A 25,726-nucleotide genomic window follows, 5' to 3' on the forward strand; every position below is an offset into this window, starting at 1 on the left:
TGTATTGCAGATGTGCTGCAGAAGCTTTTAGTGCTAAATGTGAATGCAGTAAGGATTTCCTTGACAAACTCCAGACTTTTTAGTCATGTAATAGCATTGATCTAAAATTCACTATTATTTTGACACTACCACCAAAAGGGAGAAAATAATTTTTTTTTAAAATCTTCCTCTCCCCCATTCCAATATTTTAGTTCTCTAGGGAATTAAGTAGTAATTAGCAATACTGGAAAAGTTGATTAAAACACATTTTTACTCGTTATTCAGATTGTTCTGTGTTTGTTCTAAGCAGTTGGAAAGTGTATGTTTCAGAATATCATGAGATGAAATGATGAATATAAGTGTCACAGCCTTAATGTCTTCTCCTTCACATGACTGGAAGTACATCCACCCACCATGTGGTCAAATTCATGAGACAAGAAACATTGGCTATGTGAATGAAGATGCAAGTCCAGACACACAATTGCAGGGAGACAGGGGAGCGAAAAGTTGTAGAGTTCTAAAGGAAGCGGGATGGCCATGGGGCACTGTTCTGCATCACTGTCTTAAAACCTGTCAGTTTGAACTTCAAAACACTTAAGGTAAACAAAGAAAAAATATCAGGACCTCAAGCATGAGTTTTTTTTAGGCTGGAATAGGACATAAGATATTGATGGCAATTTTACACTCACCAATTTCACAGCCACAGCAAGGCAAATCAGGAAGGCCGTACTTCCTAACCTGTGACTGAAGCTTCCTGCAGACACTCCTGCAATATGTACAGAAAAGGCAGCCAACAGGTTGAGTACACTCATTACATTTCACTTGTTTCTGGCACAAGAATGAAATATGCATATTTTTGCACTGTGGAGTTCTCTTTGTTCCCTGTCTGCTCCAGGGGGAATCACCATTGACACCAATGCTCCAAGAGAAGTCCTGTCCTTCCTGTTCCAGCAGAAGCCTGCTTTTTGTGCATCAGGTCTCATGCACACCTGTTCCCTCCTCCTGCTTCTTGAAGCACAGCCCTTATTCTACTCTAGCAGTAAATATTCCTCATCTTTTCCTTTCAAGTTTTCCTCCTCAGACACACCACCACATTTACTTGCCCTTATATCATCCCTACATCTGGTACCCAACTGCCTGTCTTCTCCTCCTTCCATCCACCTTCACAGCGTGAGTTTTTTCAGTTGTGGGCTTTTATGAGGTGGTAGGTTTAAAATTTATTTTTTAAATTATCTGATTGGGCTACTATTTCTTTCTTTTCACTCCCCACTTCTGACAGTCTCAAGGACAGAGATTTCCCATCTCCAAACCTCATTCTGCAATGAAACTTCTTTTCACAGGGTGGGTATATAAACATGTGGGGATGCTCCTGAGGCACAGCAGCCAGAAGAATGCCAGGGGATGAACCACAGGACCAGCAGAGGAGGCTGCAGCTCCTGCTCCCACTTCGCGATGCCACTTACACTTCCAGTTTCACATGCTAGTAATAAAACCACCTCCTTGTCACATATTTCTGCAGGGTAAAATCATGTGCAGACTTTTCCTTCCCCAGGCTCTCTGGCAGAAAGATTTTAAAGTAACAGTGAAATCAGAGTTGAAAAAAAACAGGTGTGTTCATAGAAAAGAAGTGCACAACATGAAGGATAAGCCCAAGCATGTCTGGTATCGTCAGTCATACTGAAAACACTTGAGAGTTTTCAAAAGAACATGGGGGAAGGGGGAGAGAAAGAACAAAACAGAAAATGCAATGGTAGACATTTACCAGTATTTAAGAAAAAATCAGCATATTTTTGAGTATTTTTAGGGTGAAGCACCAGGTTTGACTGCTACTTGAATTACATACTTGATGAACAGTCCTCAGAAGCACAAAGAGTAAGATAAACTAGAAAGCTATTTATTATGTAATACCTGAGAAAAGAAAGTGTTTTGCAGGCTTTCCTCTCCACATGGAGAACTGTGTAATGTGTGCCACAAGTTACATCTCTTTTTGAGGAAGCTGCCTGTGTAAGAGACTTTTATGTACATTTGCTAAAGTACTGTAACCTCAAAGAATTCTTCTCCACAGTTCATTTGGATTTTAAGACAGTAAGGAAAATACTAAAGTAGAATTTACAAGCTTCTAAAATTACAGTTGCTATACAGAACTGAGCTCATAAGAAACCAGTATTAATTTCAGGGTTTTACTGTTCTATCAATACTCTTGTAATTCACAGAAATTAACCCTACATAAATGCACTGCAATCATATTGCTCACTAAAATTGAATAGGAATAGATCTATCCTAGAATTTTGCTGAAGGCAAATTCAGTTGATAAAAATCATTGGCCATGCATTTGCATTACTTAATACCACACCAAAGCACATGTACTTGGTGAGAAACAGAAAGTAACAAAGTTAAGTTGGATAGGTCCTTCAAAGCAGACTAAATCAGGGTAAGTAATAGCATATGATATTAAATTGCAAGTTAAATTATTAAAGCCATGAAAGGTATCATATAAAGAACACCAAAGGAGTTTCATCATCTTATTGAAAAACTAAGTATTGGAAATATATTTAGAAGCTTTACTTCTAAAAAAGAAAATGAAGCTGACAAAGTAATTAGAAAATCCATCAAGAATATACCTTAGTAAGAGACTTAGTGAAGGAAATCTAGGTAAAGTATACGTGGCTGCATATACCATGAATACTAGAATATGTTGAGGAAACAAGACAATTTTATGCTGCTAAAAATAATTAAACTAACTGATAAACTACCTGGACCTCCTGACTAAGTTAGTGTGACTATTACTATGTTATTATGAGCACAAAGGACATTTGCATATCATAATTCTGCTGGAGTTCTTATCACAGGCTAATTGCCAGAAAGGCACGTCAAAATTGAATTAATGAGAAAAGTCATGAAACCAGACCCAATCTACTAAAAGTTAAAATACATATCATGCTTTGATGGTTTTGATACAACAATGAATAGTCATAGATGTGATTCATCTATGTTTACCTCAACATTTAAAGTCAAAAGTAAACTGTTAGTGTTGCCTACCTGATTCACAACTTCAGTTCCTCTAGTCCTTTCTTTAAGCAGCAAGTTATTCACTGAAGAGATCCCCAATTCTAGAGAACAAGGAGGACAGGGAAAAAATGGCATAAGAAAATATCTGTTACAGTTCCAAATGCAAATTTATAGCAAAGAGCAATGAAACTTCATGTTATTAAAAAGAGAAAAGAGCTACCAGTGGATCTATCAGAAGTTTAAGCAACTCTTCTCTCATTTGCAGAAGACCAGATACCAGAACAGCAGAGCTGCAGTCCTTTGTGAATGAATTCAAGGATTAGAGGCTACTTTGTTCTGCATAGTGTTGGAAGAAACCTTCACTAACATGTGCACTCCTGAATGCTCTTTCTTCTTATTCTTATGTTTACACACTGCTTAATATATATAATTTATGCATATATGCACGACATAGTTAAAGGATATAAATAGGGAACATGGGTTCAAAAGCAGTTAACTACATAGTTGTAGCTGCTCCTTTTGCTAGTGTTAAACTTAGTATTAGCAGAAGCTAGTGGAAAGACCCTAAACCATGGTTTCCAACATTTTTTTGTGCAAGACCATTTAGCCAGTCCTTCTTATCAATAACCATTCGGATCACCAGCTATACTAGGTAGTTCAGCAAATAACTGGTTTGTACTAAGTGCCCAATAAAAATATGTAATTTGGCAGTTAAGTCCCATGACGTGTGTGAGGTTTAGCAAATAAGTTTGCTATTGAATTACTGTCCATGACATCTACTGCCAAGTTCAGCAGTTCTCAGTAAAAGGAAGGATGGGTTACAAAATATCACAGGCAGTAACAGAAAGGAAACATATTTGTAAGAGCTTGCTCTGAGCGACAAGAAGAATCACTGCTCTAGAACCTGCTGTTGAAGTAGCAATGGGATATTTACCTGTGTTAAACCTGTATTCCAAAAAAAATCCAACAAATCAGAGCATCCCTGTACTTGGAGGGTATCCACCTATAATGACAAACTGTCATGACAGCATTCATGTATCAGAAACGGGCTTAAAAACAAACAGAAGCTGTGAGAAAAGCTGAAAACTCGAACCCAGTTCACACTTCCAATGTTCATGTAAAATAAGATATTAGCAGTAGTAAATTAAATTTTACACATCTCTTATGCTAGGTTTGACAATGTTTTGTGGATGTCTTTTAAAAAACAAAACCCATCCTCTCTTCTACAGTTCAGCTCTCTAGTGCCTTAACTTTCACACTACATGGCAAGACATTTGCTTGCTTGCTTTCACTGTGAGCTTGTTTGTCATATTTCAGCCCTTTCTTGCTCAAAAACGAGAAAACTGAGACTTCTGTTTTTTTCTCAAACTGACATAAACCAGATTTTAAAACAAAACTAAGGTGTTTTTTTTAATCTTTATCCCTGTAGTTTTCAGAAAAGACAGTCAGAAAATTTATGGACTAGAAACAAATCACTGAGGCAGATGAGAGCAAGTAAAATAGACTATAAATTAAGAAAAATGTAAAAATCAAGAGAAGAATGTTGGGGAGGAAAGGAGGGAAGGGGAAAACTTGTCTGGACAGTGTTACATGTCAAGAGACAAAAAGCTTTGATCACCTTTTTTTTGTTAGAATATAAATCTGGGTGGTCAAAAAAGAAACACTTCACAATAAGGGCTTACTAAGAAGAACAGTATTAAGAATTGACTGTAACTGGCTCTGTAAAAGTAAAATTCAATGATCACATAGCCCTAACAGTGACACAAGGAGGTTCTGTGGAAATAAGATTTGAGTCTCCTTTCTTTAGCTAAGGAGTCAGACAACAGCTTTTTACTGTTTTTTATCTTTAGATCCCTCTGCATAATGAAGAGAAGACAAAAGTAAACTTTAATTGACAGACCACAGAAAAAGTGTAGTTACTGGACAAAGGGCTGGAGAACTACAAGTCCTAAAGATGGGATATCTAGTCAAAGGAAAGCTTTTAACACAGCAGCAGAAGCACATATCAAAAACAATTAAATATCACAAAGCTCCACATAAACAAATTCAGAATACCTTTAAGTAGTGTTCTGATGATTTTTTTTTTTTCACCTGGTGAAATAATCATCACAGTAGACTGTTCCTCAGAAAAAACATCTGAGTAATCATCTTATACAACATGACACTGCACTGGTTGCCTAACAAGTTCAATACATAAACAAATAAAATCCTTAAAGCCAGCATGGTAAATATGCATTTTTTAAAGTAATTTTGTAATTGAATTGTCACTGAAAGTTTGTTACCTCCTACTTAAAGACTATATGAGCTATTGTTCACCAATTAATTTAACTGTAGTTTAACATGGACCTCTTCACTCAAATGCAATGTAAATGAAACCAGAGTACAGAAAAATTAATATAAACCAATTTACTAAGTGAAAACTGAGACAATTCTGCATTATGAGATGTTAGTATACTGTAATAACACATCCTAAAAACATGCAGAGACTGCAAGCCTGTATAAGCTATTTGAATGTGTAACAATACACAAATGAGGTAATGGTAGATATAAGAATATCTGTATTTACAACTTCTATGTCAAAGGTCTTCCTACAAGGCCCTCCTTAAAAGAAAAATAGAAAATAAATTAATTATACCTGCTAACCTGTAGCATTACAAAACCAGGGGGATGCTGTAAGAGCAGGAGGACAGAACAGTGACAACCATCCTTGTACAACAACATTTTAAAATGTCAGTCACAAATGATATCTAGATAAGTCATCATGTCACAGTTATTTAGAGTCCCAGATGAATGAAGCCTGTAGATTAAACTCACAATCTAATGGACAATTTAACTGACAAAATCACTTTTATAAATTGTAGACTTCTGGCTTGAAAGACCATTAAATGAACTGGCATAAAGTACCACACAGCAGAGTGGAAAGAACAGTTGTTTGCAGGTACCGCTAAGGTACACTGCTGATCATGCTGTAATCATTTTCTGTGAAGACTGGACATCTTATTACAGACTTGTCCACATCACTTATTCATTAAGAATGTCAGTTATGAATTGCCATTGTTTAGTTGTTGGCCTTTACATGAGAATTTGAAGCTTTATGCTTATCTGAAGCCTTGTTTTCAGAGCTAATAATTCAGTGCACTTCTGTGTTTCTGAATAATAATTAAATTACACCTTTAAACAGTTAGAAGAAATTGCTAATGTTGCAACATTAGCAGGTTATTTCATCATTATCATGCTCAGATGGTTTCTTAGATGTTTACTTAGTCCATCACAGCTAAATGTTATATTAGCCTGTTTGAGAAGTTCAGTATAAAATCTGGGTATAAAAACAGATGACAAAGTACAAATTAGTATGATAAATGACATAGAGATTACCTTAGAAAGGTGAAACATTACCTATCAGTACAGTGCTTTTACTGAAGAGATACACAGTACTATACAGAATCTAAATGCCAAAAGAGTTTATTTTGATGGCGCAGCTGTAAGAGTGTCATTTCTCAAGCACTAACAGACTTGAGAAAATGAATGCTGTCATCACAATTATCAAATTCTGAGACAAAAATTATCATTGCAGCCCTATAACATTTTCTAAGTTGTTTTCTAGATACGTTGAAATTTGATAAGGAACTTGAAGATACTAGATACAAAGGGTAAGCTTTAAAAATGCATTTGTGTATTAGGGAAAGGTATTTTCTAAGCTAAAGAGGCCATGAATTTACCATTTAGATGAAGAGTTAAATAGCCTGCAAACATTCGGTCCTTTCCATTGAAAAAAAAAAAAAAATCCAGACATTTAACTTGAGCAGTTTCACTACTTTATCCATAAGAAAATAGCAACATAAACTTTATATTTGTTCTTGTTACTTTCATTAAAACTTCTGTCTTATTCATCCTTTGCAAGCTATTAAAAACAGAAATGGAAAAAAAATACCAAATATTACCTTTGCACCTGCTAAGCCATTTTCCTATCTCTATAGACACATACAGTATATACACACAGACTTACAATTATCCATTTCAGTCAACACCAAAGTCGCATACATAGAAAATAAATACAGATATCTAGTTGGGCATATTTTATCATTTCATTTTGAAGCTTGGAACTGGAACATTACTTCATTTAATAGAACCATATTGAATATGAATAGAACTAGTAGGTGCCAATGGGTCCAGAGCTATGCATGTTTCGAAGCAAAGAAGCCATTAGGTATGTAACATTAAGTGTAAGTTGAGGCACAAAGAATCATGAAAGCTCATTATAGTCTCTCCCGTTTCAATCAGAGGAGAATATGTTAAATCAGAGTCTTTTAGACGACAATATGGAGACATAATTTACACTTAGGTCTGAAGGAAGCAGATATCTCTATTCACCAACTTAGCCTACAAGAGGACTTGGGACAGTAGCCTACCTGAACTTATTTCTGAATAACTTTTCCCCACCTCAATATTTTTTTGAGAGAGAGATTCTTAGAATACAGCAACATTTCAATATTTTATAATGTTTACATTTACCTTCATTGCCCTCCAGAAATTTCTCCAAGATGAAAAGCAAATAATCCTTTTGGAAACTACTAGGACTTAAGATACATAGAAAGGTGACCTCCAGGTTGTGTTTATCTGTGCTGGCCTCAAGCTTTCCTGTTTCTTCCCCATTCTAATAAAGTTCTTAGGCCTATTGGTGACACAGGTGTATCTACCTGGATGATAAATGGACAGCATTGTATAAACATATCAATAAAAGAGTGAAATATTCCAGATCAGAGGCTGGGAGAGCAAAAACTGAGCCACGAAAGGTATGAAATCTTATATTTTGTTCCAATTAGACACACTCTGTTTTTAGTATGGAGAAACTCTGTATGTACTGCAACATTTGAGAGGCTAAGTTTTTCATAAAGAGAAAGAAAAAGTACCTATGCACTAATAATTCTTTCTCAGATTATTTTACTACCATACCACCTAAATCTAAGGTGAAATTTGCTTTCTGTAAAGGCTTTTCTTTTTCATAAGGAAATAGCTAAAAGGGGCTAATACCATCAGGGGTTTTGGTGGGAAGAAGATTAATTTAATAGTATGCTTCTCAGAAGCAGGTACTGTGTTTTCATATCTGCCAATATAGACTTGGAGAACCTGACATGAATAACTTAACTGATTTATCAAATGAAGGATGTAATTTGCCTACATTTTTGCTTCAAATTCTAGAATAATCCCTTAAGCTGTCTGCTTTAAATCACACAGGTGACAATCAACCTGTCTGCTACTAAAAATCCTGTACATAACAGAAGTAGACAGGCCAAGATAATCAACAGAAAAGAAGCCCTACCCAAAACTCCAATAGAACACTGTTTGAAGTCCTACTGTTACAATTTAACCCTAACCAGCAACTCAGTACCACAAAACTCTACAAATGGGACCAGGAACAGAATCAAAAAGAAGTAAAACTCCTTGACTTAGATAAAAAGAGTTAAATAATTGAAATAAAAGAGAAATAACAATAACAATAAAGGTAATAATAATAATTGCATCAACAAGACCAACAATAAAAAAAATGAGGACAAGTGTGAAATAAAACCCAAAAACAACAGGTGATGCACAATGCAATTGCTTACCACTTGCTGACTGATGCCCAGTCAGTTGTCAAGTAGTGATCCATACTTCCTGGCCAACTCCCTTAGCTGATATACTGGGTCTGACATACTATGGTTTAGAATATTTCTTTGGCCAGTTTAGGTCTGCTATCTTGACCATGATCCCTCCCAGCTTCTTGTTGCCCCTCCAGCCTTCTTGCTGGCAGGTGACAAGAAGCTAAAAAAATCCTTGACTACTTCACAACAACTAAAGATATAAGTGTGTTACTGACATTACTCTTACACTAAATCCAAAGCATGGCACTGTACCACCTACTAGGAAGAAGATTAACTCTGCCCCAGACATCTATCAACCCTATAGTTTTGTCTTTTAAAGAACTAGATAGAGATATCCTGCCAGTGGACATTAAACATCTTCTTCAACAAGTGAAGAAAGGACCTAGCTATCCAAACAGCTCCACTGCCCACACAGTGGAGTTCAGCCTTTGCAAAAACAGCCTTGAAAAACTGCAACTTGATTTCCTAAGGCAAAGACTTTCAAAGTCATCACTTCCCACACTTACCTTCTTGAAAGGAGGCCTGGCACTTTGAAGAAAAATACCATAGTAATAAGCATCATTACTATGTCTCATTGTACATAACAAGTGAATAGTGTTGTGAAAACAACATTTACCAAGTGATGTGGATGCACACATGGATGTCTCAGACCTACAGCTGACTGTAAGTTCAGGACAATCTGAGTGTGCTCTTCTGGTGGCACCAGCAGCTCTCTTGAGCCTCCTCTGACTTATCTGAATTCTGATGCAGAGAGCATTTCAACTCTACCTCCCTCTTGAAGGTTTTGCTACAGCATTTAACTATATAACAAAAGATTGAAAAAACTTGTTCTCTCAGGCCACCTAACACAAAAGTCATTGTAAATTGGCCTGCATTTTGAACCTGTATCAGTGCCTCTCTAATTCTTAATAGCAGTGGGACAGTATTTTTAAACTAGTAGGTTACTGCAACTCATTTAAATTTGAGACAATCAATATAGTAACAGGGAAAATAAATCATCCCTCATCCAAGTGTCCATTTTTTAATGTTTATTTAGACTACAGCAGTAAAGAGTCAAGAAATGTCAGGTTTAACCTCTCCTGTCCCTCATATGAAGCAATAGTCAGTCTTCCCGTAAATTCAAACAAATTACTAAGTTTATCTGTCATCACCACTGACTGAGTAAGTGTAAATATTAAGAACCATTTTCAGTACTCTAGAAAAGAGCACAGTTCCCCTTAAATTCTTTTTTTAAATATATTTCAACTAGCATTGACTAAACTTCAGAACTAATTCTGTGTCTAAGGCAACAAATGCATATATGAAAGCATGTAGAGAGGCTTACCCAAAAAAACAGAACCTTAAACAGCCAGTGACTTGGCAGAAATCATCAGTATCTGAGCTATAAGTACTAGGTGTCCTTGGTATGAGCTCAGTGTAGAGCAGTAACTTCTAAAGCTATCCATAAGTTCTTAGAGAGGCAAGAAAGATGGTTTGAAATTTCTTTGCTAGATTACAAGATTCACATATGTCATTTCCTGAACAGAATGAAGACCCAGTGAGTAGCCACATATCTGGTTATTTCTGTGGACTGCTTTCAGAATCAGAGAAAACATCTGATTAAATGCCGGATTCTAAGCAGTATTAGTTGCATCATGTTATTTTGTCATTACTTTGTTTTTAATTACTTTGTTGAAGCAAAGAACATATCTACATCAAAGAACAAGCAGTGCTAGTGGCACTGAGCATATGCAACATTAACAGATTCTGTTAGAGCAGACTCTGACTTTAGCCTTCCTCCCACACACACATTACCATGGTGATTTGCAAAATTTGCTGCCTGGGATTTTGGAACAGTAGATTATTTGAAATGCCCTCAGCATCTTTGAATAGATGTGAACACAAATTAAGTTACATTTAAAGAGACAATGAGCCACAAATAGTTTCATAAAGCTGTCTTTACAGAACAGTGACAAAAATATCTTACTGTGACCTCAACCAGTAGAAACAGAGCAACGAAGCTTTCACATTACATTTTCTGTCCCTGAAAGACAGGGAATTAAGTTTAAGGAATTGAGAAGAGAAACAGTATGCAATCAGTATAAAAAACATTGTTTTAGAATCGCCCACTATCTCTGAAACATTCGAGTAGCTTATCTGTGGAAGCACTGCTTTCAGAACAATGTATTTGCTTTAAGGGAACTGTTAATTTATACACTATTCCACTAAAATGCACACTTGTTTGGGCTATGACAGGTCTATATCTGAGTTTCCCCACAAGTGGGATCACTCTTGACACAGTTTCCTTTTATTTATTATCATCTTCAACAGATTTTTTTTTTTTAAATAATCTTAAGAAATGAGGATCATCTTACAATGAATAAATACACAGCTTGGCAACACAGAGGGCACAGGACTGGAAGCAGAGGCACAGATCTCACATCCACCGTAGCTTCAGTCTCTGTATTGTCCTGCATACACAGGACAATGTCTCATTCTTTAGTTTGTAAGCACTTTGGGATATAAATAGTGCAATTATGATTCTAATGAAGAAATACAAAGGACAAGACTTCAGCATAACTGCTACCTGCAGGTAAAGACCAATATTAATCTTGCAAACGTGCTCTTGTAGAGATGCATTTGACATTCTTCACAGATACAACTGTAATGGCTTTAAGATCTAAATGAAAGGTTCACTACTAAATTCATGATCACCAGGGTTTAACTCCAAACACTTAAAACTAAAAAGCATCCCTTACCAGCCTTACTGGTTTCCCAAGAAAGACCTGCTGTATGTAGAAGAATCATGCATGGGTGAAGAAGGGGCACCAGTGCAGGGAACTACAGGCTCCTCCTTAGAGCCCTCACAGGAAGCTTGGCAATGGCAGACTGAGAGATGGTCCATGTGGAAAAATTGTTACAGTCAATCACGTTTCCCAGAACAGTGGATGTACTGACATGCTGTCCCTTCAAATCCACCTCAACTCAGCCAACATTTTTCCAAACATTTTTCAAAAGCATTACAAGGCTTTACCCATTACAAGACAGCATAGCAGGAAACAAGTTACAATTCTATCAAATAACAGAGCTGGACATCTAGATTTGTCTTTCAGAATAAGTGACTATTTTAACACTGAAATAAAAATACTTAACTATGCCACAAACTCTGCCTGTACCAGCGACATACTCTCACCTTAAGCAGGCCACCTAAGCATTTGTGTAAGATGGATTTGTGATAGGAAAATAAAAATCCAAAGAAAATACAGGAATGCACCATAGCTACTGGCTTAGTCTTCCATTAGCTCCACAAATTATTCCCCCCCTGTGCTCAAGAACAATAATAAAAAAAAAAATCTGATGACCAAGGAATGCATGATATACCAAAACTAAAGAAATTATTTGAAAATCACTTCCTACTCCCTCCTCTTAAAAATCAGAGGCTACTTAAAACAGGTATTTCTTAACCTTTCTTACAGTCCACTGTAGATTGACTTCTTGGATATGTCACCACTCCTGCTTCTCTAATACTTTCATGTAATTTTGGCCAGAGTAAATACTTTTACTGTATCTTGAATCCTGTTTATGCAGTTCAGGTGAACAGGACTACTTTAAACTTTAAACTACTTTCTTGCATCAATTTTGATTTATTTTTATTATCTCAAGACAGAATAAGCATTATAAAACACAGATTAGAAAAAAGTCTTCAGTACAGAAAATCAGGGTAAGATACCATTCATTTGAAGGGTTAAGAGGGCAAGTAGGTAGTTGAGCTCCAATGAAATTCTCTGGAATTTTTAAAGGAGTAGGTGGAATTCCTTTAGCAATTGGTGTTTGATAAGAATAGCTACATCACACTGGGCAAACTAAATGAGACATTATCAGCACAGGAGTTACTGAACATTAGCCATAAGATAAAGCAACCAATAAACTTAACAAAGAGCCTTCTGCATGGAATATTTCAATAGTTCCTAGTATGACTGCTTTGATAAGGGACACCACTACAATTTATGAAAGTTCTATTTTTGTACAAGATTTAAACAGTCTCCAAATTCAGTGGGTAACTACAAGAAAGACAACAAAAAGGAAGTGAGGGAAAAGTATATTAATCCCATACAGAGTTAAGCCTGTACTTTAGGATGGAAAAGGCATTAAGTTAAAGACAGAAATCACCCGGTTCATTCCAAAGACAGACACAAGGGCAGACAATGGGATTTTGACTGGAAAGGCTTCAGTGACACCATAATTTTTATTCTGTGGAAAGACATTTTCCTAAGAAAACATTTCTGATCTCTGTGTAATAAAGTGACAAAGTTCAAGGCATGTGGAGTCAGAAAAAATACACACGTTGAGTCATAAGTAATTTGTATAATAGCACAAGACATCAAAATATCCAGTAACCAATGGCACAGTCTGTAATGGGCTCTTTGGTTTGTGCAGTGTTTTGTCTTTGTACTGTGTTTTATACTCTGCCATAATAAATAGCTTTCTGGTTTATCCTAGACAGTTAGAGATACTTATCATATTTGATCCTTGCTTGCCTAAAGTGCAACTGTAAGCAACTGAAACTGTTTTGCTGTGAAAAATTATTGGAGTGGTCATCACCATGTGTAACCTTCTCACAGTATTAGGAGCCCCTTTTTGTTCTGACAAAAGTTTCTCCTTTATTATAAAGATTAATTGCAATTTCTCCTCCAGCACCTACCCTCCAGTGTACAGGCAACAGTTTACATAGGATAAACAAATCTCATCATGGGCTATGACAATTTTGTTATGATTTATGTATGGTGGGGAGAGGACTCAGACTCCATCCAGTGAAGGACTGAGATGACAGTTTTCCAAAAGCCACAGTATTAGATCAAGTGCCCAGGTAACTGCAGCCCCATAGACCTTTGACATTACTGGACTTTTGGCCTGTTACTGGGTACTTTCAATGTCAACTAAATAAGCAGGCCATTCATTGAGTACAACCCACAGAGACCTATTTCAGTTGTTTTTTGAATATACCTTAACTTCGAAGCAAGACGGACAGGAGTTCCTAGCTTTTCAGGCGGTGTATCTGTCAGCAGTTTGTTTTCTCCCATGTACCACACCAATGCACTACTGCACATGCAGAGAAAAGATATCAGTTCTCCCTCTGAGATCTCATGACAAGCCTTACCAATGTGACTGGACAGAAAGCTAACTAAATCAGAGAAGGAAGTTAAAACAGTATAGTTATTTTCCAAGAAGCCTTCAAAACCTGCTGTCGATTGCATTGACACCTTATGTCTTCCTCCTTATAACTCCTTCTGAAAGAAACCCTTCTATTAACATGACAACGAAGATTGAAGAGTGCTCTGAAGTAGGTCTGCACACCCTTAGCTACACATGCATTAAAAGCAAGAGAGTTCCTCTTCCTCTTTTAGTTTATGAGATGCAAGAGAAATGTCTGTTCCTCTTGGAACAATAATTACCCTCAGACATCTCAGTTTCATCTCAGACATCCACTTCTAACTGCATCCAAAACACTGAACTAGAAAGACAGCAGAGAGGTCCTCAGGCAGAGTTATCTGGCTATGTAACAGGTGCTGAAAACAGATCCTCTTGTAGGACACTCAGCAGCATAATTTTCCTACATTCTCTTTGCTAGTAACAGACAGCTTCCTCACTGCTAAACTTTCTCTTCAATCTACTCTCGGTATGAAACCTCCACTTCAATGTATTCAATGCAGCTGTTTTATTGTTCTCTTACCCACATTCATTTATTTTGGTTTGCCCGTTCCTTGAATTTGTCATTGTTTCTTGACACCATCACCAGTCATGCAACAAAACAAGAGACACTAATCATGCAAGAGAGACTTGCTTCATTGAAATATCCTGAAACCTTTATGTTACTGTGAATAATTAAAAGTATGTCTTCAGGTCTATTGACTTATTTTAAACAAAAAGGAATCCATCCCACTCATCTCAGGATCACAATCCTTCCAAGAGGCATTCCTCTTCCTTCCTTTATTTTCCTTCCAGGTTTGGCTACGAGGAAGAACACAATGTCCCTGCTTTCCCCACGCATCTCCATCTAGTCTATTAAAAAATTTGCTCTTGAAAAAGAAAAAAAAATCCTTGTTGTGCAGTTGTCATTCTGTATACTTAGCTTCAGTACTTTTAACATCACAGTAATACAGCAAGATAGCTATAATATTTAAAAAACTCATTTGTGTTAACAGTGATAAGTATACTTGAAGAACTGATAAAACTGCTTTAGAAGAGAGGCATACAAGTACCAATTACATTTGTGGAGTAAACAGCAGCCAATTCCCTACAATCCTTCAGCGTGTATGTGGAAACGATTCTCGAACTTTTAAGCGACTAACACTTTCACAAGACTCTTTGTTCTTTTAAAACATTATTCACTTTAAAGGACAATATTAAGATTAGGAGACACAAGAAGATTAATATTAAACAGATATGATAGTTACCAGCAAACACATTTTAATGACCATAACACAGCAAAGTATAATGAGGCTCTACGAAGGGTCACACTAGTCTTCACCCATTGTCTCTATCTGAGCCCAAGGAGATGTGTACAGTGAGAAACAGATACCCAGAGGCAAGGCACTGACCAGAGATAACTGGGTCATTCACATGCATGTTTATGTGAGGTGATAGTCTTTAATATTAGCTAGTACCATATCTAGCAAAAAAGTGTGTTGCAGTAATGAATTTGACAACAAACTGCTATTCAGTTCCTGGACTCAGGTTGTCAATTGGAATGAGTTGCAACTATGTTGTTGAAAACTAACTTGATCAGTTGAAATATTACTCAAAAGTAAGTCAAAATTAGTCAAATTTTAATTCTATGCAAGTACTCGGTGATACTCACCAAAATTCAGTGGGTTTCTGCACACAGAGACAACAAATCATGACCATGTTTGCAAAATGGACCGATAAGAGGTTTTCTTTAGCAATACGGTAAACTAAGCTTACATACAATTTGCCACCCTGCAACTGTGCTAAGTTCACCATAATGAAAGAAACCAAAGGGAGAGCTGCAAGAGATGTACTTCCTAGAAGTACTTTTAACTTTTTTTTTTTACATTATTGAGTAATTCAATGCCACATTACGTTTCATGCCTGAAGGCTGGTCTACAAATCATGTTAAGCAAAGCACATGTCTCAATTTTATTCCAAATAGCTTGAAAAAAAACTGTTGAACTCTAAGAAACTGACACATCAGTTATATACCTCAGAACAAAATGGATTTTCCTTGTAATTCATATGTAAATATCATAAAGAAAAAGTTTTTTTCTAATAATATACTGTAACTCTAACAAGTAAGCCAAACTGAAGAGACAAAAAAGAAACTCTTTCACACTCCATCTTTAAGGTTCAAAAGGTCTGGCACAAATATCTAAAGGGTTTGTGCTAGAAGGCATGCTCAAATTACCAGATATCAGGCAGACTACTCACCAGTGGACAATAAATACAGCATCAACTGCTGATTAACATTATTTCATCACCACAAACCATTATTTCTTCTAGAAATGCAAGAGAGTGTCAATTACACTTCTAGTTGGGGAAAAATAAGAAATCATGTTTAATACTTTTTGTTTACTGCAATGCCTCCACGGGACATGCTCTTATTTCTTGACACTAATCTAGGGTTAATGTTTTATTACTGCAGTGAAAGCTTTGATATCTAGGTTAAAGGGGTCACAGCAAAAAATATTCAGAAAGCCACTTGGAACACAAAATTTCTCCTCACCCCTTCCTGTTTTTAAATCAATTCCACTTATTTTTTTGGACAGCAGAAACTATGACAGGATGTTCAAAACATTTTCCTCTTTTCACTGCCATGACAAGCCACCATGTGCACAAGGTTTCCAGTAAACCACCACACCAACAATCCACTACAGAACATTGGACATCCTTGTAAGGTCGCGTTACTAGTAAGCTTCAAAATAATTATTTTGTCTGGTAATATAACAAGCATAATTAAAATGTCGTTTATTTTACAGTAACACTGCCTTTAAACCAAGGACAATGTATGACACAGCTGTAAAGTTCCTGAACAGGCTACACCCAACAACAGTTTCAGAGTTCTTCATTCCTCGGGTGTGCAAAACCCTTATAATGCTTTATTGACCATACACTGTAATTTGTGACCTACACAGCCAGAAACTTTACCATTAAGTTTACAGAACATAGAATAACTAATTCTCTGCTGAGGAAATGATAACAGCCTCAAAGCAGAAAGTATGTAGAAAGAATTACCCATTAGAGAATAACTTCAGATATCTGGAAAGATTTTAGTTTGTCACCCAAGCTAATGTGTGAAATTAAATTTAAGAGAGCAATGATACATCTAGTTGTGTGTCAATAGTTGCATGTCATATTAAAATTCATACAGCAAACTATTTCCTTGCTTATTTGCACTGCTATTACGGTAATTAGTGGCTGTAATAATTTAGTTGATCACTTGGTACAATTTCAATAGTCTCTTTCACCCTTCAAAAAATAAATACAATAGAAATTAAGTTATTACATCTTTCAAAATTGCATCTAGATTTCAAGAATGTAAAAAAACCCCTTTCAGAAACATATCTGTATCTTCACTGAGAAATTATTAATCAGATTACCTAAGCAAATTAATTGACTAAACATTCCTTAAGAGGGAGGAAAAAGCATAATCTAATCTTAATTATTTCAGTTAAATATAAGGAAACATACTAGTATTACACTTAACAGGTGTTTGCTATATACTGATTTAGGATGACTGTCAGCCCTGGAGATTTAAATGATATCCAGCACCCAAAAAAAGCCTAGATGAAGGAACATGAGGCAGCCTCTCCACCCAGGCTGTACTGATTTCCTTCCCTTTCCTAATTTTTAGCCAGCTATCATGGTCATGTATTTGCAGATGGCACGAGAAAAGTCTGCTTCGGTTTTAACAGAAATCACTTCTGATGGTTTTGTCTCACCAATGTGAAATAACTCTCCATTCACCCATTTAAGCTCAGAAACAAAATCAGAGGACTTACAGTTTAATGCACATCCAACTGCAGACTTAAAAGTCGCAGGACTTTATGTTCGCCGAGCCTATGAAATCAAGATTTATAATTTCAGTACGAGCACAAGGTTACACACGCACGCGGGCTGCCAGAAAACCAAACGTTTCACCCCCAAGACAGGGGTCACATTTCCAGTACCCGCGTTAAACACTTCACCTCCCTGGATGCACAGCGAAGTCCCAGGGGGGCTCCGCAGGGCGGCGAGGGGCGCGGGCGGCCGCTGGCCGGGGCAGGGAGGCGCCGCGGCATCCCCGGCACGCCGCCACGCCCGCCGCCCGGCACAGGCCCCGCCGCCCGCCCACCTGCTCACGGCAGCACCTGCCCTCCCGCCACATGCTTTGCCAAGGAGGAAAAAGAGTGAAAGAAAAATCACGCCTTTTCAACTCTTTGTATCTCTCACCAGAAGAGCTGTTAGCTGCTCTTTCTCTTTCCCTCCCCCAAGTGTCAGGCGTGATTAGCGCAGAGCATCGGTCGCCGCGCCCGTGGCACCGGCCAGCTCTGCTTGAAGGAGGCTCCCCTCGGAACGCCCTGCCCGGCTCGGCCCAGCCCCGGCCCCCGGGCACCTCGCTCGGCTCTCGCTCGCCACTGCCCGGCCGCGAGGTCGGTGGTGCGGGAAACACCAATGGTATGCTGAGGCGGCGGAGTGGCAGCCCCCGGCCCCGTTCCGCTGGCTGCAGCCCGAGCCCCCGCGTCCTGCCTGGTGCAGGGAGCGGCCGCGGCGAATGCACGGCCCGTCGGCAGGTATCTGCCCCACGGCCGCGCCGGGAAGCAGGGAAGCCGGGGTAAGGACGTCCGCACCCCTGCGCCCCGCCACTCACCGCTGCCCACGGCGGTGCCCGCTCCTTTGTCTGCCCGCCGCGCCCTGGCACCTCCGTACCCCGCTGCTGGGCGCCCCGCGCCCCGTCTCCGCCGCTCTGGGGGCGGAGGAGGACGCAGACGAGATCCGCGGAGGAGGCCGCTACCAGCCGGCAGTCACATGCAGAGACCGGGCGAGGCGCGGCGCAGGCCCCCTCTCGTGCTCCCAGCCGGCTCCCGGCAGCCGGGCTGGCAGGGTCCCAGGCGAGCTGGGGGGGGATGAGGGGTGAAGATGGCGACCTCAGCAGCGCGGAGAGGGAATCCCCAGGCCGACCAGCTCCGCGCTGCCGGCTGGGCTGGGCGCGCCGGGGAGGGGAGGGGACAAAGGAGGCCGGGCGGCGGCGAGACCGGCTGCCGTTGCCCGTCAGCCCTATCGATATGCCGCCCGCTCCTCCTCCGCGGCCGCCCGTCAGCCCTGTGGTGCAGGGGCCGGCACCGCAGCGCCTCCTGGCCGCCCCGCCCTACCGCGCTCCGCCTGCCGGGGTGCGGAGGGCACTGGAGCCGCCGCGGGCCTTGCAGCGCCGCGCTGCAGGACGTCGGGCGCGGGCCTGGTCCCCGGGCAGGACTTTCGCTGTCCGGAGCTGTGCGATGCCGGCGCTTCGGTGACCTCCGAAGACGGTGGAGTCATCTCACCTCCCCTCAGGTGCTTTTCCTGCCTCCGATTCCTGAGGAGACAGGCCATGCGGGGACGGTCAGTAAAATGGCTCACCGTTTTTTATCTCGCTGCCCAAAATTTCGTGCTCACTCTGCAGAGATCTGGAAGAGGTGTGGAAAGCTGCTTTGGTTGGGGTCAGACCTCCAGGAAATAAGAAGGGGCTCAGGCTTCTGACCCCTATCTGTTGACAGCAGCAAAACCTCTCAGCATGCAGGTAAACTTCCCCATCCTACATCCCTCACAGAGCAGTCACTTGTCCGTCACAGCAGAACGAACCAGATCTTGCAGATAGGTGATGGCTTGTCATGGGAGCTCCACTTCTCTGACTTATTTCAAAATAGGTGTGACACCACTGTGACTCGTGAAGAGAGCTCTGTCCACTCTACTGGACCATATGTTCTCTTCTTAAAAGGAAAACGATGGGGAAAAAAAATAAAGGTAGCAAGGATGACTCAAATGTGAAACACGATGAACATACAAGGACAAACTTTCCTCACTGAGTGGTAAAGTATCCCTGATACCTCTATCTGGTAACACCTTGATGTTGCTGAGCTGCAGCTCTCAACATAGAGATTGAGATCCTCCTTCAGCTCACCTGTGTGCTACTTGTCCTGGCTTTGCACATCACCCATGGTTCAGTGGCAGGGGATTAAAATGGAAAATGTGACAGTGCTAAGGAGTTGCCAGTAGGCTGAATGGCTGTATGGCAGGGAATGAGACTGGAGAAACCAATCGTAGGGTAAAAAATTTCCTGGTTTCTACCTAAAGTTGCAAACAGTATGAAAAGGATATGAAGCATATAAAAAAAATCATTAAATAACTTTGAATCTCTGTTTTTAGTCTGTAAGAATCATTGACATTTATAGTTCTTAATGGTATAGATTTAGTGCCATTAATAAGATGTGCATCAGCTGACAACACAGTATTTGTTGGCTTTCCAGACTCTGTTTTTTGTTTTGTTTTTTTTCTTTTTAAATGGCTTTGGACATTTTTCCAAGAGCCCAGTATTTGTGCCCACTGAGGTACCAGATATGATTATGTGTAATTTGCCTTCAGAAGGACACGGTGTGAGGGGTGTCTGCATCAGTCAGGCCCAATGTTGGTCTCCCCTTTCACAGACAGTGGCACTGAAAACAAGACCCTGCCACTGGTGTGCGTGTTTAGATGACAAACACCCTCATCTGATGCCCACAAAGAACAGCTGCCATGGTTGTTTCTCTTCTGCTTGAGCTTCTCATTGCTGTTAATGGACTTCACAAGAATCCTGTGATGTAGAGAAAGTATTATTAACTCCACTTTCAAGATGAGGAGCAGCAGCATAAAGCAGCAGCATAAAGAGGCAGTATAGCTTGCCTCGGGTCATAGTTCTAGTATGTGGTAAAACCAGAAATTTAATGCAGAGTTTAGATGCAGATCCACTCAATCTAACCGCAAGTTCATTTTCTTTCTCAAGCTCTGTTTCCCAGGACTCCACTCCTGAAAAGTTCTTGAGAAATGGAGCAAAGCAATGTTGAAGAAGACATGCTAACAGAAGTTCTGTTACACTCATGCAGAAAAAAACCACATAGTTAAATGGAAATATGCAAGTAGGCATATTTACACAGAAAGCTTCTGCAGAAATGTTGTCCTGATTTGGTAAGCACACAAACTTAAGAAGGGGAAGAGTTTAATGCAACATCGCCTCAATATAGCTTTTATTAGCTAAATTTCATGCAAGAGCAGATGAATCACAGGAACATCTTAGGACAACTCGGCTACCACATTAGCGATTCCCATGAAAGACTGTCCACATTAGGAGTACCACTGTATTCTAAAGAGCTGTGTCATTTTCATCAGACCCTGTGGTAACACCATTTGAACAGTTCCCAGCAGCATTTCCTCTGAGGGAACAAAAATCTGTCAAGTGCATGCATCCACAGTCATCTCTATCAGATGGTTCTGGTACATCTTCAGAGCTTCAGGCACTTCCCCTGCCAGGCGTCTCAACAAGCACTAGAGTGCCCAAAGGCACACTGTGTAGTTCTGTAGCATAAAGCTGTAAGAAGCCAACCTTTCCAATTCAGGTCCAGCAGCAGAGGCAGGACGTTCATCTACATTGTTAAAGCATGAGCCGAATATTTGTCAGAAGACAGTCACTTGCTAGGCAGCTTCTGGCAGCAATGGTAGATACTCAGCTGCCATAGTTACTAACAAAGTACTAGTCATGTTGTGTGTGAGAGCAAACTGTGTGTAGAGTCAGCCATGCTTGCAAATAAACTCAGGCTTTCAATAGATTGAACAGATTTGGACAAATGTGCTCTGACCAACTCTGCTTTATTATGGTTAGTTACTCAAAAGCACAGTCATGCTGTCTTTACCATTTCCAAGTATTTCTCTTGTGTCCTTCTAAATACTGACCATTCTCCTGATTTCTTTCCCCAGTGACAGTCTTGCCCAAATTACTGACTACTTTTACAATTTTTTTCTTTCATACTTAAAGTTATGCAAGAACTTTGTCTTTCAGAAACTTTTCCACCTTCTGCTCTCCTCAGGGCATCATGCCAAAGAATGAAAAAACGGTCAGGCAGAAATAACTGTATTCGTATGAACTTTCCCACCCTGTGGGCCAGAGTGTTTGCTGATTAGCATAACAAACACAGCAACTGGAAATCCATCATTGCTGGCTTTGATGGTGTCTGTGAAAAAAAAAAAGAAGAATGCTTTTTAAAGGGGAAAAATTGCTTTATAATTGCAGTTATGGCAATGCGTTGTTCCTTTTTTAAAATGAACAATATACACGTTAGCTGTGACTAAGTAGCAGCATGTGGTTATAACGCTCATTAACACTGCAGGATTCCTCTATTTCTAGTAGCCATGTACAACTCAGTGAAGGTGTGGACCAGCAATTACAGGTGGTTAAGGTAGTTATTCACTGAGCTGTGTTAGCCAACTGTACCTGCATTCCTTACCCGTGGCAACCGTATACCTTCAAGCAGCAGCCTAGGAAAATGTGTTTTGTTTTGCAGTTGCCACAGGCAAGGAACCAGGAGTACAGTCCGTTAATGTGACTTGGCTAACAAGAGGCAACCTGTTATGCTCTGCATGTTCAGTTGGTTGCAAGGGCCTGTTGATGACCAATACTGAAGGTGAGTCCAATCATAATAACCAGCTTTGAGAGGACCTCAGCTGAATAAATGGGGATGGTAGGGATGAAGAGGAAAGGTTAGCTTCTTACTTCTCTGCTAAAACAGGCAGCTACAGGCAACATTCACCTTACAGTGTTTAAGTTATTCTTCCTTATGAATGAATCCAAGTGAGGGAAACAATTGCTTTTTTCCAGAAGAGGTAAAAGTTTCGCCTGGAAGTCTCAGTAAACTCTCTGAATCTGCTTGTTTTGGATACAGACACCTCTTTATGGCCTGGTAACTGTCCCTCTGGAAACTGATACACCATAGCTGCTTCCTTATGGGTTTATAGGTGTATGTCTTTTTTCTGAACTAGATCCAGAGACTTGGAACACAAGCTGAAGTGCTTTTTCATCAAACAGCAAGAGGCAGATGTATCACTTGCCAAGAAATCATGGGGACAAATTAAAAGAATGTATGTCCTCTTGACTCAGTCACTTCTCAGTCCACAAGTAAAGACCTGAACTTGGCAAAGTAGCTCAGAGCTTTTCTGCACAATAAAAAGAAGATCCTTGAACAAAAGAAGCTCACCAAGTGAAAATCCAAAGGGATTTTCTCAGATAATAGTACCACTTCTACCAAAAAGGAACTTTGCTAAATAGCTGCAGTGATATAGTTGCTTCATCCTGAGCCTGCAATGAAATCTCTGTATGATACCTCCATTCATTGTCCTTTTTTTCTGGCAGAAATGCAAGCCCACAAACAATAGCATTTGTTTACACTTACAAGAACCAGGGCTGGTAATTAAGTTCTTAATATATTTTCTGTAAGTTCCCTTACTTTTCATTCTGTGCATGTATGTTTCTTTGGAAAGTAGTAATTATTTAATGTGCATCTCTGTTTCCTCTCTCACCCTCTGGCTGTCTGGTTGTCTGTTTAGGCTGCATATTTCTGTTATGTTTGTGCTATGTTTGCACATTGCCCGGTTATTAAGCAACTCACAATTTGTTTGGCTTCTCTGCTTGCTATTGTGGTACAAATAATAAATAGTTCTGCACTTTTAAAATTCATTATTATTTCAGAAGCTCTAGGGATTAACTTTGTTTTCCTTTTTATGAAAATATAGTTATATTTGTCTTACCAGAGATCTGGGACATTCCATTAGGCACTGTAAAAAGCAGGCTTTGTGTTTTACAGGCTTTGTGATGTGCTGCCATGCAACTGGGTAGAACAGTACAGCGATGGGAGGAAAGACCCTAATGTCCTCTGTGACATCTAATTTTTCTCTGCTGTTGCTGTTAATATTCCTAAGTGCCTTGCAAATGGCACAGGGAATTTTAGAAACTTATTAGTGCTGCTGGCTAAGCTCAAATATTTTCCTAAGAAGCTTTTATTCATCAGGGGAAAAGTTCTCTGAAGTCAACAGGAGCTGTGGGTAAGTGACTTGGGTCTCTGAACTGTTTGCAATCATCCTTCCTGGCATCCAGATGGCACTTTGAAACCTGTCATTACTCCCTTGTTTTGTTCTTTAAGTTAATTTTCTTCTATCTTTTTTTTTTCTTTTCAGTTGCTACATCTCATAATGATTTGTACTCATTTTTTTTGATTGCAACTGTAGCAGCCCTGTTCTGAACTGCAAATCAGATGGTCTCACACCTTCACTGCTATTAACCTGCCTCTTCCCGCAGAAGAACCAGCTCAGTTTAAATGAGGAATGATGACAAGATTGCAGCTCTTCATCTGGTAACCATATGAATCCCCATTGCTTTTTCTTAGTTTAAGCTCTTCAAATCCATTTGTGCCACCCCACCCCCTCAAAGGAACATGTGAAGGAAACCAACTTCCTAGTACTTTCAGAGTAATTCCATTTCTGGCTTTTAAAAGTGCAACAGGATGCTGTGTCCAGTATCAAAGGTATTTTCCACTTCTAAGGTGAATTCTGTCCTCTCTGTGAAAGATTCTTTTTTTTCCTAAATCCAAGAAGGTACCCCTATCTGATGCTGACCTTAGAACTTGAAGGACTTGCTGGAAGATGTGCCGCTGTCTTCACTGAGACCAGTTTTACTTTGCATGCTCAGCTTCCTAAACAGTGCTTTGTGTGTCTTGAGTAGTTTTTCTTTATCTCTTGAGATTTCATATTCAGTTCCACCTTATAGTTTTCAGTGTATCTTTTCCATTACTTTCCCCCCTCCACCCCCCACCCTGTACAGAATTTATTGAAGCTAGTTTAATGTCATTATTCAATCTTAAGCAAGTGAACAGAATCTTACTCAGCTAATGGATAGGTAGTACTAAAATCCTACTTGCAGCAGTATTTGGCTGTGCCGTTAGCCACACCATTATCATGCTTTCCTTGTTTATGTAACTGGCAGTAAGTTGCATCAACTTCTATGTTGTTCATATTTTTGATCTCTCGCCAACCTTCTACATTAATTTGGAATTACTTTCAGTCGTAGGCCATCAAAGATTGCTGACATTTATTCTGAACAAGACATTTGTGTTCAAGAGAGAAAAAACAACCGCCCCCAGCATCTGAACAGTGACTGGATGCCCTGAAGCATATGCTCTTTGAACTTGTAACCAGGATTTCAGACAGTATTGCCATTAAGTAATGGTGTTTATTTCTTGTTCATAGTACTGGTCAAAATAAGTGGGTCTCACAACTGTACTAGATGATGTGACAGGAAACATGTGCCAAGCTTTTCCTAGAACAGGAATCCTACTAGCTGCTGGCTGAGCTGGGACAGTTTCAGAAAACTCTCAGGTCAAGCCAGAGGCAGGACATATATGAAGTTACCTCAAAAATTAAAACTAAATGCTATCCACACTACAGAAAATGTGTCTGAGGTTACACAGGTTTTTTTTTTTTTTTTCACCATGCAATCAGCCTCACTGAGTCATTCTTCAGGAAGGTGCAGTTTTGCACGTCCAGCTGCACTGCCAGACAGGGTTTGGCATAACAGGGCATGGGTGTCTGCACAGGATTGGGCCCAGACACCTGCCTTTTTATTCCTGAATTGAACAAGCCTCATAACATTGACAACAGGGTACAAGTCATGTGAGTATTGTCTGTAGTACTTGGTAGGAGAATGTTTTCCTGAGATGTAAATAGATTATAACATCCATTCTGAATGCTGGTCTTAGATTTGAAAAGGGAAGTAAAATCTCGATCTGTGTCAGAACTACAAAAGAAAAGGACAAAGGTATGTGTATGGGTTGAAATATGAGTAAGATGCACTAACAGTAAGAAAATCGTACAAAATTTCATGAGTGCTGAAACCCATAAATTCTAGTTTCTTAGGGTTTCTGTGCTGTGATTGATTCCCTGACGCCTCATAAAAACTCAAATGACCAAACTTTTCCTTGCAGTGGAGGCATTGACAAAGTCTCTACTGTATGATTTCTCTGCAGTCTAATAAAGAGAAATAACATTCTGTGGTTTTCCATCTTCTGGAA

The 25,726-nt window shown here is 39.5% G+C and overlaps 1 protein-coding gene across 6 annotated transcripts in view; it reads right to left on the minus strand.

Moving 5' to 3' along the window:
• The window catches only part of CDC42SE2 (CDC42 small effector 2), an 80,917-nt gene extending 62,023 nt beyond the window's left edge, over positions 1 to 18,894 (minus strand). For 2 of the 6 annotated variants that reach the window (XM_062019194.1, XM_062019196.1), the window contains exons 1-3: positions 18,475 to 18,894; positions 17,627 to 17,684; positions 3,019 to 3,089 (exon numbers count right to left, since the gene is read on the minus strand). The gene's annotated coding sequence lies outside the window, so the exon portion shown is untranslated. Of the gene's footprint in view, positions 1 to 668; positions 746 to 1,289; positions 1,336 to 3,018; positions 3,090 to 3,922; positions 3,992 to 17,626; positions 17,685 to 18,474 lie in introns of those variants that run through there. The other 4 variants (XM_062019195.1, XM_062019198.1, XM_062019197.1 and 1 more) reach the window with 4 other exon arrangements.
• Between the last annotated feature and the right edge of the window lie 6,832 nt (positions 18,895 to 25,726).

Source organism: Colius striatus, chromosome Z (assembly GCF_028858725.1).
Source record: "Colius striatus isolate bColStr4 chromosome Z, bColStr4.1.hap1, whole genome shotgun sequence".
NCBI classification, from domain to species: Eukaryota; Metazoa; Chordata; class Aves; order Coliiformes; family Coliidae; genus Colius; species Colius striatus.